We start from the raw sequence: 14,069 nt of genomic DNA on the forward strand, positions 1-14,069 counted from the left end.
CCACGAAGTAGTTGTTTAATTGGTCGCAGAGAAGCTGGGAAGGAGGGATTTGGGGCGAGGCTCGATCTGAGAACGCCAGGTCGTTTACGATGTCAAAAATAGCCCTGGGTTTGTTGGCGGCCGACATTATTCTCGTAGAGAAGTAGTCGGTCTTAGCAGCTAGAATTGCTGATTTGTAATCAGCCAACAGTGTCAGAAAGTGGGTTTTTAATAACGGGCAGTAGTTCTTCCTCCACTGCCTCTCCGCCCTCCGAACGCTCAGCTTAAGTTCTTTTAGATGGTCGTTAAACCATCGGTTAGAGTCCTTAAGCCGGCGGATGGAGATGCGTCGTAAGGGGGCCTCTGAGTCACAGGCTCCAGCCAGCCAGGTGTTAATGGCCTTGGCCTGTGAGGCCGATGATAAGCCAGAGAGGGGGGGGATGGGGGGACCCAAACCCGACACCAATCATGCAAGACCACCCAGACCCAGATTGTCCAACACCCCATTCTGGAACCAGAATAACACCCCCATCTGGAACCAGACACAAAGACCCAAAAGATCCAGAGCCACAACGACCTCCCTGGATGCCCCCACCCCCTTCCCCACAGAGACGACCCAGCGATTTGTCCTGCTGGAAAGTCAGCTACAAACGGTAATACTGGGCCTCACCGAAATCTTATGGAACCTCACCACACCACAAAAGCCAAACAAAGTCCCATCTTCGAAACCCACACTCTCCAACCCCAATCACACAAGGCCTCAAAAGACCAAATGTGTTGTAGTCTTCCTTTTACCTGCTGCACTCTCCTTTCAGTAGTTCTCTGCCTACCTGCTCAGCTTGTGATGAGGTCATGTAGAATGTTGGAGTGTGTTTGTATGAGTGGAGTGTCAGTTGATCTGGATGGCTGGGCAGCCAGGAGGCTGCTCCTGGTGGGGCAACTTAAGGGACATCTAATGGCAATTACTGAAGCACTTATTGAACTTACCATCTTCCTGTAACTTAAGAATAAATATACTTGTGTATCTACAAGACCCTGACTGCGCATCTTTCATCATTACAATAAAATGGCTCAGCTAGACCACAACCCCCCTCCAAAACCAGGCACTAAGACCCAAAAGAGCAAGAGCCGCAATGTCCCCGAGTGAAGCGATGAATCTACCCTCGTCATATAACAAATCCACCACTGCCCCCTCCAAATCCAAGATCCAGGTCATCATTGGATTCGGAAGAGACCGCTCTCACCTCAGACCCTCAAGACCACCAGCCTTCCTTTCCAATATCCCCAGGACCCCCTTTAAGGAAAACTCCATAACGGAGGAGGGATCCTCCACAAACTCAGCGCAGGATTTACGTATAAGCTACACAAGCTATAGCTTGGGGCCTCCACTTTCTTGGGGGCCCCCCAAAAATATTATTAGTCCCAATGCTGCACGTCCGGGATGTCCCATACTCTTCACCCAATTTTTTGTGTGCGTCTTTTCGAAGAACAAAGCGCTATTTGCCTAGGGCAGGGTCTCCAACTCCAACCGGTCGATCGCGAGCTACCGGTAGTAGCTCGCCGACCCTCTGAAAGTAGCTTGCGCTGCTATCCAATTATTGAGACGTCATATAAGGCTTTATAAGCATTGTATTTTATAATCCTTCATTGTCTTTCACAGCTATCATCGCCCTTGCCCGCCCTCACACAAACCAGCTGCTCCGATTGGCTGAAGTGATCTTAGCTGGGGCGGGGCGGGCTGAAGAACGTGATGTTCTTCCTCTTAGTCATGTGCCACCTGTCATTTCCGGTCTGGCACCGCGATTTGCAGCCTGAAACAGTACATCGCAGCCTGGAACCGCACTTCGCATTTGTTTTTGATCTGGGCCTCCCGGAGCAGCTGTGAGTTAAGTGGGCCCCTAATCAAGCAGTTGCAGATTCTGTAAAATCGGGCAGTTATGAGGTAAGTGGGCCTCCAACTCAGCCGTAGCAGCGTTGATAAAATCGAAGGAATGCCTGAAAGGCCCCTTGATTTTAACGTTGGCTGCCTCTGCGCTTTAGATCTGCGTTCAGTAATAGAGCGCAGGGGCAGGCAACGTTAAAATTAAAAGTCCTTCTAGGTACTGGGCATCCGATGTTAAATGCAAGTTTCTTGCCTGCACTAATCTGCTTTCACTGACTTAACCACGCTTTCATTTGCCTTTGCGTAGTAGTCGGTGAATGCGGCTCAGTGCATGCAAGTACCTTGGATTTTAACATCGGCTGCCATGCCACCGTGCATTACATCTGCGTTAAGGAATAAAGCATGGTGGAAGCAGAGGTTAACATCAAAGGTCCTTACAGCCAGGCACTTTCTGTTACCACAGTGGCCGCCAATGTTAAATCCAAAGTGCTTGCCTGCTCTTATAGCATATATATTTTTAACATTTTTTTTGTCAGTATAATAACAAATTGTAAGTTTAATATATAAACTTACAATTTGTTAATATTAAATATATATTTGAAAGAACTGCACATTAAAAAATACATATTATTTTGTTTTGATTGTATTAAATTAAGTATTAATGTATATGTTAATTGTCTTTTTTTCTTCGTTAATTTAATGAATTAAACTAATATTAAAACTTGAGAGGATAGTGTTAATTTTCTCATTGCATGTTTATTTATTATAAAAATATCGCTTGCTGGTAAGTAGTGGTAATATCACAGGAAATTTTCAATGAAAAAAAAAGTAATGCATTATATTACTTTTAAATGTAGTATGTTTATAGTAATATTAAATATTCTGCCCACAGTTTGCAAGATGTCAACCAGAAGTTATAAAAGTGGAGCTCAAAAGAGGAAAAAGAAGCAGAGAGGTGAAGAAGAGCTTAGCAAGTTAACAAAATTAGATAGTTTCTTACCAAAGAAGAAGATAGATATGGGGCCTGATGAACCAAAAGCCTCTACCACAGTGAGTCATTCACCCTATTCCTGATACAGAGCCTAGTACATCTCGTTGTAAAGAATCTACTTCAACGAATGAAGCAACAAATATTAAGATTTATAAACCAGAGAGTAGTACAAGCACAGAAGATTCAGCATCAAAAAACAAACAGAATGATGTTGGGGTATGGGGTGCTTTAAGTAAAGATGAGATTTTATACTGGGTAGAAAAAGGTCCGTCAGAATGTCAGCACTCAAATGGCTCATTTGAAAAATCAAAGAAGCTTTTTGCTAACCAAGACAGATATTGCTCGAAAAGCTTGTTCTATCCCAAACGGGCTAATGGTGAAAAATATTGCAGAGAATGGTTAGTATATTCGCCAGCAACTTGTCGTGTATACTGTTTCGTGTGCAAACTCTTTTCAAATTCTTCTACACCATTATCATAGGATGGATTTTGTGATTGGCGCAACTCCTATCTAGTTCAAAGTCATGAAAACTCTGTAGACCATAGAACAGCTTCTGTAACATATCTTACAAGAAAACGTGGCTCAACAATTGACTGCCAACTAGTAGAACAGATAAATAATAAACGGCAGTACTGGAAAAATGTTCTTGAACGAGTTGTGGCAGTCATAATTACTATGGCAGAGCGTGGTTTACCTTTCAGAGGAGATAACGAAACATTTGGTTCTCCTCACAATGGCAATTTCCTTGGATTACTCGAACTTATAGCAAAATTTGATCCTTTTCTAGCAAGCCATATAAAAACATTTGGGAATAAAGGATCAGGTGTCACATCTTATCTTTCTAAAACAATATGTGATGAATTGATCCAAATTATGGCACATAAAGTAAGAGACTCAATCTTGGATGACTTAAGAACTGCAGGGTACTTCAGTTTATCTGTAGATTCCACTCCAGACCAGTCCCATATTGATCAGCTCACTGTTATTGTGAGGTATGTTTCACCAGATGATGGGCTCCCTATTGAACGTTTTCTAACTTTCCTAGAGATGGGTAGCCACACAGGGGAAAGTATGGCTAAGATGGTGCACAACTACCTTACAAATGAGTGCAAAATAGATTTTAGTAAGTGTTGAGGCCAGTCATATGATAATGCTGCCAATATGTCTGGCAAATACAAGGGTATGCAAGAAATAATATTGAAGATTAACAAGTATGCTATGTATATTCCATGTGCTGGTCATTCCCTGTATCTTGTTGGTAGAGCAGCAGTTGACTGTTGTTTAGATGCAGTAAACTTTTTTGGAATTGTTCAAGAAATATATAATTTCTTTTCATCATCTACACATAGATGGGCAGTACTGTTGTCATTCTTCAAAGATTATTCAAAGTTCCAAAGTCTTTGTCAAAGACTAGATGGGAAGCACATTCCACGGCCACAAGTGCAATGCTTGATAGTTATGATGGAATAATTTCTGCGTTGCATCAGCTGCATATTGATACTACAGAGAAAGGCGAAACAAGAAATCAAGCCATAAACATTTTGAATAAAATAGAGGAGTTTGAATTTATAGTATTGTTATATTTGTGGAGTTACTTGCTGGATGAATTTCACAAGACTAGTCAATCACTGCAAGACCCCCAAATTAGTCTAGATGTATGTAGGAAATTGTATGCTTCACTTTCGGATTTTGTTAAAGGTTCCAGGGATCTTTTCGATCATTTTGAAGAAGAAGCAAAGAAAAAATTGCCTGATGTTGATTACAAGAAAAGAAGATATAGAAGCAGGCATATCAATGATGGTGAAGATGATGCTTTAGAGAACCTTGAGCCAAGAGACATGTTCAGAATCAAAACATTTATACCTGTGATGGATGCATTAGAGTTAATTATGGAACAGAGGCCCTCAGTATACCATGATGCTGCAAAAAAGTTTTCATTCTTAACAAAACTAGAAGCTACAGAAGAAGAGATTCATGAAGGAGTTAGTGCTTTATACTAAACATATCCTGAAGATGTGGACATGAATCTTGTAGGAGAAGTCAAGCATTTTCATCAATATGTTAGACATAGTCAAGCCCATGGTTCAGCGGAACAAGATAGTCTGACACATCAGGATCTGTATAGGGTAATATTTAACGATTGTGTCCAATCAGCATTCCCTGATGTAGAAGCAATTTTGAGATTGTTTCTTAGTTTGATGGTTGCACATTGCTCTGGAGAAAGATCTTTTTCTCAGCTGAAGTGGATAAAAAATGAATTTAGAACAACAATGACGCACGATAAATTATGTTCCCTCAGTCTCATGTGCATAGAAAGCGACAAACTACACAGTTTATCATTTGATGATGTCATCAGTGACTTTGCTCTGGCAAAGGCAAGAAAGAAAATATTTTAGTTTAATATAATTCCTTAATCCTTATAACCTGTTTCAAGAGATTAGATAATAAACCTTTGTAAATTGTGCCTTTTAAAAGAACTTTTGTTTCTTTTTACCAGAGTTTGCATTTTTAAGTTTGTTATGAATAAAAATGATTTTAAGTTAAAGATTTATTATTTCACTATCAATATACTTCTGAATTGTATTTCAGTTTAACCCTCTAGGTATCCGAAAATCATATTTGTTACTGACATAGTCACATAGAATATCTGGATTTATAAAGGGCCCCATATTTCAAATAGCTTAGGGCCTTATCAAGTCTAAATCCGGCGCTGCACAAACTGCATGCTCGTTAACTGCAGATCAGCCATCAAACATGCCACAGAACTAGCTGAGACCATCCTCACCCACGACATAGACATCATGTTCATCACTGAAACATGGCTAAATGAGATCTCCCCCCCAACCATGGACATGCTTGTCCCCCCTGGTTTCACAATCATCCACAAAGACAGAATTAACCAACGAGGAGGAGGTATAGTAATCATAAACAAGAACAACATCCCTGTGACGGAAACCGATGCCCCAGAATACAACTCCTTCGAATGTCTCACTGCCTCCATCAAGACAAGCAAAAACAATCCATTACTCTGCTATCTCCTCTACCATCCGCCAGGAAACACTGCCTCATTCGGAGAACACCTCTCCGACCTGATAACTCACTACTCACTCCGTGACTCCAACAACTTAATTCTGGGCGACCTCAATATACACTGGAATGAAAAAAACAACACACAAATCAAAACCCTAAATGATCTCCTAATCAACTACAACCTCACCCAACACTGCACTGAGAAAACCCACAAAAGAGGCTCAATCCTTGATGCCATTATTGCACAATCAGATTTCGTTTCAAATGACCACACTTTGCCCGCTGACTGGTCTGATCACCAAATCATTCCCTTCCACATCAACCAAAAGACCCAGTGTCAGTCCCGCACGCAAGACCCCCCTCCGATGGGAACCAAATTGAAGTCAGATTCCTTTTGAAAACCTGGAGGAAAAGTTAAACTCCCTCCTCCCCAACCAAAAAGGTGAGCTCTCAACAACAGAACTGACCTCCCACTACAACTCTACCATGCCCCCCATTATGGACCAAATAACCCCCCTGAAACTAAAAAGAGTAAGGAACATACCATCAAGATCATGGTTCAACACAGGCATAAACTCCAAAAGAAGAGAACTAAGAGCTGCAGAAAGACTCTGGCGCAAAAACCCGTCTACAATCCTACGAAATAGACTGAAATCAGTTTGACAAAAATATAAAAAAAACATAATGAACGAAAAATCTTCCTTCTTTTGTAGTGCCCTTGCTAATGCTAAAAAAAGGCCCAAGAACTCTTCAATCTCATTAGGCAACAAACTTCCAAACCCACTTCCATACTAGCTACGGCCTCAAAAGACCTATGCAATAACTTTGGCAATTTCTTCACTGACAAAATCACCAAGACAGAACTCTCCTTGGACATTCACTGTATGTTGCTGCTTACATTACAGGTAAATTTTGTTTAAAAGTCTTCTGTGATTGTTATGAGACAGGGGCTCTTCTGCGCTACTAATCTTACTTGTTTGCAACTTTGCGTTTGCGCTCGCTTAGCGTGATTATGTAAGTGTTTATTTTAGAGAAATTAAGTTACGTAATGCTATAGTGAGTCTAGTCCTTACTTTGTCCTGTCACTAAGAGATAGGGGCGGATTGATACTTAGGTTTAGTTACTTTGTATGAGTTTGTAATTTTTTAGTGGTATGCGTGATGCTCCCTCTGTTACGTCATGTGCTGCTAGTACCCCAGTCTTTAGTAGAACCTTTTCTAGTTTGTTCAATGAGTGGTAATAGGCTTAGCACTAGCAGAACATCAGCATCAATCAATCAACCCAAAATTTGGTGTACACAAAAATGTAATCATGTGTCCTCCATTTGACCATATGCATTGTTGAGGACTAAAAGAAGTGGAAATGCATACCTAATGTACAATTGGCACGCCTGGAATAGGTGGGCTAGGTCAGGTGGTACGTCGTACTTAGGCTTAGTTAGTATTCTGGAATCAGAATGGAAGACTGGATTAGTGTTGATAAATAGTAAGTAGTCGATCCGCGAATCCCCCGATACTACTTGTTGACCAGTTGAGATCGCTCTATTTAGTTATTGCAATTGTTGTTTACATAAGTGTTTCTTTGACAGTTCTTTAAAAATATTTTATTTGTTTCACACCAATCATCAATGTTTGTCTCTTTCTTATATCTTTCCTGTTTAGCACCCAGGGACAGGCAGGCAGACAGGGTTGCAGTCGGCGGGAGGAGCACAACACCAGCAACAGGAGGACACCAACGAGGGCTATTCTGCTGGCCCTAGTAAGTCTTCTTGTTTTTAATATGAATAATTCTTATTCCATAACTTTTACTGCACCATATTTTTTCCGAACTATTGTTTCCGTTTCCTAATGCTATTTTTTACCAACAATTATCCTTCGATCTGTACTATCTGTTTCAAAATTCTTGTTATCCCTTATCTACTATGATGACTCTCTGTACTACTACTACTTAGTCTGTCTGTAGTAGCTAAGCTTGCCCAGTTGGCCACTCTTTATTTAAAAGGTTTTAAATAAAACTCAGATTCACCAGTAGCTCTAGCCATTGAGTCCAGTCCTTTGGGTTGTCCTCTTGTACTACTTCTAGTCTTATTGATCCTGAGTCTTTGTTAATCTGGAGGCTTTTCGACAATTCCCACCAAGAAATGCCTAACCAGATTTATTACTATTTTGATAGGATACGACATACTACCACTGTTGTAGGGATTTTTGCACATACAGAACTTTGCACAAGTAAATAGGATGTTGGTGATGGGAGGTTGGACCTTCCTCACACCTCAATCACAAGTTTAGAGTCCACCACAATCCCCTGCCCGACTAGTTATAGTATTGTCTCATCATAACTATTAGCTCTCCGAACCCTCTCCCAAGATACCCAACAAGTAGACAACTCAGAACATAACACACCCGACCTCTCAGTCGTGGAAGCAATGCATATGCACACCCTTCCTTTCGCTCGCTCACTCATGTAAGTCCACACCACATACCGCCGAGTCTATGTAAGTTTAAAAGTTTTATTTTGAATTGACAAGCTATCTACGTTGTTCTATAATGCAGCACCAACAGGAAAATGCATAACATTAAAACAATAAACATTGTTACACTTACAGTTAAAACAACTAGAAGTCCATAGGAAAAAAAAGGGAAATCATGATAACGGAACAGTGGTGGAAGCATCACCATCCCCTTGTTAGGAATATAGTTTATATAAAATTTTAAATGAAAATCCTTGAGCGAATTCTGGGGACCCCTCATCTTAGAAGAACCTAGTACTGGTAGTTGTTACATCATAAGCTCGGTAAACCTCTGGTTCGTAGAAGGGAATCTTCCGTCTGTAATGAGAAAAATGGTGCGCGTTAGTATATTGCAAGCATTTCTCAGCCGTGCCAAAAAGTGTGCATTTATATGGTTAGGCAATATGGACTAACACCACAACTTCATAAAAAAGTGGCTTGTTAATGTTTTGGTTGACCTTGTACACAGCACTTAGACAGAAGCAGTATGAGGTCATGTGGGCTCAAAGGCGTCTTATGCAACAAGCTGCGAGGTAACGTCACATGTGCAAAAATAAAAGACACAAAGGTAAAATGGTTGCATGGCTCGGGCTAACTAAACAAAGACTAGAATGACGCTAGGGGCCATATAACTACTAGGGCCAGATGTAGGTGTTCCTGTATTACCGATTCTAAAATACCGAATTTTACCAATTCGGTATTTTAGAACTGGAAAATGGGATGTAGGAAAAAATCGTAAAAATTACTGATTCGGTAAAATTCGGAATCTCCGATTCGGTATTTACAGATTCGTTAATTCCCATTCATTCCTATGGGCATTCAGGCCCATAGGAATAAATGGGAATTACCGAATCTGTATTTACCGATTCGGTAAATACCCAATCGGTAAATACCGAATCGGAGATTCAAAAAACAAGCAATTGAGCAAACAACCAATCACGTGCCTCTACCCCACCCCTCAACCAAGCAACAGAGGAACCAACCAATCCTGTGCATCCACCCTTCCCCACAACCAGGAAGTGGCCACACCCATGCAGGTGCAGACTAACTGAACATCCAGGAGAGCTGTCAGACACAAACTGGCTGTACTGAGCTGAGCTGAGCAGAAGTGCAGGATGGATTCACAAGACTCCCAGAGGGAAGGTGCTGACCGGAAAAGAAAACTAAAGTTCAGCACAGGTGAACTGCAGGTGCTGGTGGAGGAGGTGGTAAAACACCACACCCAGCTCTTTGGCAAACAGTCTCTGCAGGTAACAGAGGCTGTGAAGAGGAACACCTGGCTGGGTATCCAGGCTAAGGTGAACGCCATAGGGGTGACTACAAGAGAAGTAGATGACCTCAAGAAAAGATGGTATGATCTGAGGATCATCACTAAGTAGAAGCTGGCATCACAGAGAAAAGAGGCCAATGTCACCGGGGAGGAAGGAACAGGGCACCTGCCCTTACGGACCTGGAACAGCTAGTGGAGTCCACCCTGGAGCCAGAGAGTATATTTGGGATTGGTGATGCTGACAGCTCAGCCCGAGCTGCAACAAAACAAGGTAAGGGACATGTCCATAATTCCTCCCCCTTGCCTGTCTCCCTTCCCCAATGTGGCTGTGTGTTACACACTCCAGTTCAGGCTTTGGTATATACCAGCAATGCATCATGGGAGAGGTAGTCATTGCAACATACATCAGTACAGTCATCATGAAAGAATGCCAGGCATGCCACACACTACATTTAGAGGCAGTTGAGGACCATGACATTGTGTGACTGGATTATAATTTAATATTGAGATACAGGGTTGCAGCACCACTAAGCCAATGTCCATATCTGTCCACAGGAGAGTCATCGCGCAGGACTGTGCAGGAGAGGGAGAAGGGGGCACCCCAAAGGGAGAGGAGTGAGGGTGGAACCAGGAGTGCAGGGCCCAGCACTGTAACACCTCCTGCACCCAGAACACATGCAGCTGCCACACCAGAGGCAGGCACCATACCACATCCATCATCGCCTCTGCTCTATGACTCTCCACAGCAGGACCCACGAACACAGTCTCCAACAGCAGCATCAGAGGTGTCGGAAGTCTTCAGGCCCAGGAGGCATAATGTTCCCCCGCTACAAATCCTTGCAACCTCCTCTGATGAGGAAAGGGAGGGTGACATTCAAACTGAGCCAGTGGAGGCAAACATTGCTGGTCTTCCGTCCACTCCTGTAGCTGTGCACAGAAGCGCAAGACGGCATAGGGGCCGGGAGGGAAGCACAAGTGGCCATGGTGACGGGGTCTTCTTCGGGCTGGAGGGCACGATGGTCAAAGTGCAGCGCCTGCAGGCAAAAGCAATCACTGTACTACAAAAACAAATGGGCCACCTGAACAGTAACATGGACAACATGAACCGGGGCTTCACCTCCATGGCGGAGAGCATGAGGGACATGGCAGATTGGATGAGGGACATGTCCCAGTGCATGATGTCACTTTGTGAAGAACTGCATGAGGACCGCACACAGAGGCGTCAGGAGAGGCAGTGCATGCAACATAAGACAAAGGCCATGAACCGTCTTGCAACAGCAACTTCCCTGCTATGTCGCCGTTCTGTTGCGTTGCAGGAGGGACTGGTACACTGCTGCACAGATCTTACCAGGGGGATGGGGAGAGTTACAACAGCGATGGAAGTGCTGCTGGCAAACCAGTAAGCCAACGCTGGAGATGTAGGTGTAGGTGACACTGATGACACCACCAGCAGGAGCAGCAGCAGCACCCCTATATAGGACTTTAGGAGGAGCAGCAGGCTCCAAACTACAGGCCCTGGCTCAACAGCCAATGTTCAATCCCAACCTCAGGCATCCCGCAGTGTTGTGCGTGGGTGCAGACAGTACTGGTGCCCACACTCCAGAAGACATGTTAGGGTGAGGCAACCCGTGTCCGCCTAGTTAGGCATAGCACAATTTGGACTACAATGATGTGTCATTTGATATTTACCGTAGTGCCCATTAAACTACGTCATTCACATTGAACCCCTAGCTGTGTCTCCTTATTTACTTAAAAATAGCTGCATGTGATCTCTGCCCGTCTCAGTCTCCCATCAGTAGCTGGCGCTACTCCTGCTGCATAGGGCTCTGGCTGTTCAGTTCCATCATCAATGTCCACATGATGTGTTATTTCCACTTCTGTGCCTTTCTTGGTGGCCAGGTTGTGCAGCATGGCACAGGTCGCAATGATTTTACAGCAGTTGATAAGAGTGTACTGCCGTGCACCTCCACTCTTGTGGAGGCAGCGGAACCTGCTTTTTAAAAGTCCAAATGTGCGTTCAACAACGTTGCGTGTTGTTATGTGTGCCACATTGTAATGTCTCTCATTCCTTGTAGATGGATTCAGGTAGGGGGTGAGGACAAAGGACCGCACAGCATAAGCGCTATCGCCTGGGTGGAAGAGATAGTGCCATGAGTTACATACTCAAAATACATTCATGTGCATTATCTATCAGGGTGTGTCACCGTTATTTACCTAGCAGGTATCCTTCCCCAAATTCTCCTGCAGCAAGGCGTGTGTAGATCCCACTGTTCTGGAATATGTACCAGTCGTGGGTGCTCCCCGGGAAATTGGCCACAATGTCTGTTATGTTGCCAGCGTTGCATATCACCTGCACATTGATTGAGTGGGTTGACTTTTGGTTCCTGTAGATATATTCTGTGGCTGCAGGTGGGAAGATTGAGATGTGGGTGCCATCTATACAGCCAATGACGTGAGGGAACTGTGCAAGTTGATAGAACTCAGTTTTGGTCTTGAGCAGTTCCGCATGTGTGTCAGGGAAGCTTATGTAATGATGCATTCTCTGCAGGAACTTACGGAAGAAACGGGACAGGCAGCTCTGGGACACCCCACCTACCACAGCGATCACACTCTGGTAGCTCACAGATGCAAGCAGGTGTAGGCTACAGAGCACCTGCACATGGGGTGGGATGGCGTGCGCCCTTGGTGTTGGGTGCTCCAGTAGTGGGTGCAGGTTCCTGATCAACTCCAGGATGGTTTGGGGGTGTAATCTGTACCTTTGCAATATCTCAGCCTCAGTTATGTTATGTTATGTTATATTTACTTTTGTATAGCGCGCGGCTACTCAAAAAGAGTGTCCCGGCGCTTTGAGTAAGGAGGGCTACAGCGTAATAACATCAGTGAGTTGGAAGAGCGTAATCCTCTGCCTGTAGACTTGCTCCTCCCTCATCCAAACCCTCTCTCCTGCTGCCTGTAGCCGTATCCGCCTTGCAATGACGTAGAATGCCGCCATTCTGGTCACAGTGTTGCATTTTGGGGCCTTTTTTATAGCCTGCACCTGGTTACCACCTGCTTTCACTCCATGGTAAATACCGACTCTTAAATACCGAATTTCATGAAATTCAGTATTTTTAAGGCTTCCTACATCTCAAAACGCATTTTTTACCATTTCTTATTTACCGATTCGGTAAATAATAATTCGTTATATTCGGAATCTGTAAATTACCGACTCATATTTACCAAATCGGTCAATTTTTGTCTCCTACATCTCAAAAACCCAATTTGGGTCGGTAAAGGCCAAAATTCGGTAATTTCGTCCGTTACCGACCGGTAATTGGCTACCTACATCTGGCCCCTAGTGTCTACTCTAATACTACCGGATTTGTACTAGTGATGTATTGTATACTATTAACTCATTTTTTAATCTTGCTACTGACCAATAGGGGGAGGTGTATATGACACCTAAAAAATGTGTAATGTTTTCCTAGGCGCACTACCGACCACCAGTGCCCGGGCCAGCGGAGAAGGCGACGTGGCTGGCGAGGACGTGGCAGTTGCGGATGGAGCTGCAGGGGGCGAGCCAGCACCAGTGGCGGGTGGTGGTAAGTTAGATTCATAATCCTTAACTATTGACATTACACTCACTGCAAGGGTGTACTGTATGTATACTGTACTGTTGAGACTTAGGGCCCCGTTTAGGATGCCGGACCGATTGCCGCCGCCGGTAGTCATCGCTGGTCCGGCGGCGGCAAACCACCCGCTATCCCTGTAGGAAAGACCCCCACCGTATTACAATGGCTGTGGTGTCCGAGGCGGATGGAAAGACCGTCCGCCGCTTTTCCGCACGGTCGATATGTCAACCGGGCGGAAAAGAGTTCAATATGGTGGCGGTGTCTGAAAGTCACCGCCAGCCATATTAGAATGTGCATTTTGGTATGCTTTCCGTGCCGGTATTGCCACCTCGGAAAGGCATGCGGAGTATGATTGGGGGCCTGTTACGGGCCCCCATGGACTCTGGGGGGGTGAGGCTGCACATGGGGGGTGCCTATGGAACCCCCTGCCTTTCAAAGCACAACGTGGCAGGAACCACGTGGTGCCTGTCACTGTTAGATTACACCGGCCCGAACACTGCAGGAACGTAGTATGACCCAATCCACTACCCTGACTCAAATGTCACTCATAAGACATATAACCATGAGACAACACCTGAGTCCAGGACAGGGGGTGGGAAAACAAAACAAGGGAAAGAGACGACAGGACAGCTTTACCCCAGAACTGGACAGCAGACCAATTGCTTGCTACCACCTCCACGCTTCTGTACCTGAAGGAGTAATATACACAATTACTTCTTGTGTCCACAAATCCCACTAAACAACCTCCTTCCTTAATCCATGACCACACTCTGCCATATACAGTACATAACCTCCTT

The 14,069-nt window shown here is 44.1% G+C and overlaps 1 long non-coding RNA gene across 1 annotated transcript in view; it reads left to right on the forward strand.

Moving 5' to 3' along the window:
- LOC147709320 (uncharacterized) overlaps positions 1-14,069 on the forward strand; it is a 138,240-nt gene that overhangs the window by 37,683 nt on the left and 86,488 nt on the right. Inside the window, exons 2-3 of the long non-coding RNA XR_015296544.1 lie at positions 7,544-7,640; positions 13,129-13,242. This is a non-coding gene — a long non-coding RNA (uncharacterized LOC147709320). The remainder of the gene's footprint in view (positions 1-7,543; positions 7,641-13,128; positions 13,243-14,069) is intronic.

The sequence above is a fragment of the Lissotriton vulgaris genome, chromosome 6, assembly GCF_964263255.1.
Source record: "Lissotriton vulgaris chromosome 6, aLisVul1.2, whole genome shotgun sequence".
NCBI lineage: Eukaryota > Metazoa > Chordata > Amphibia > Caudata > Salamandridae > Lissotriton > Lissotriton vulgaris.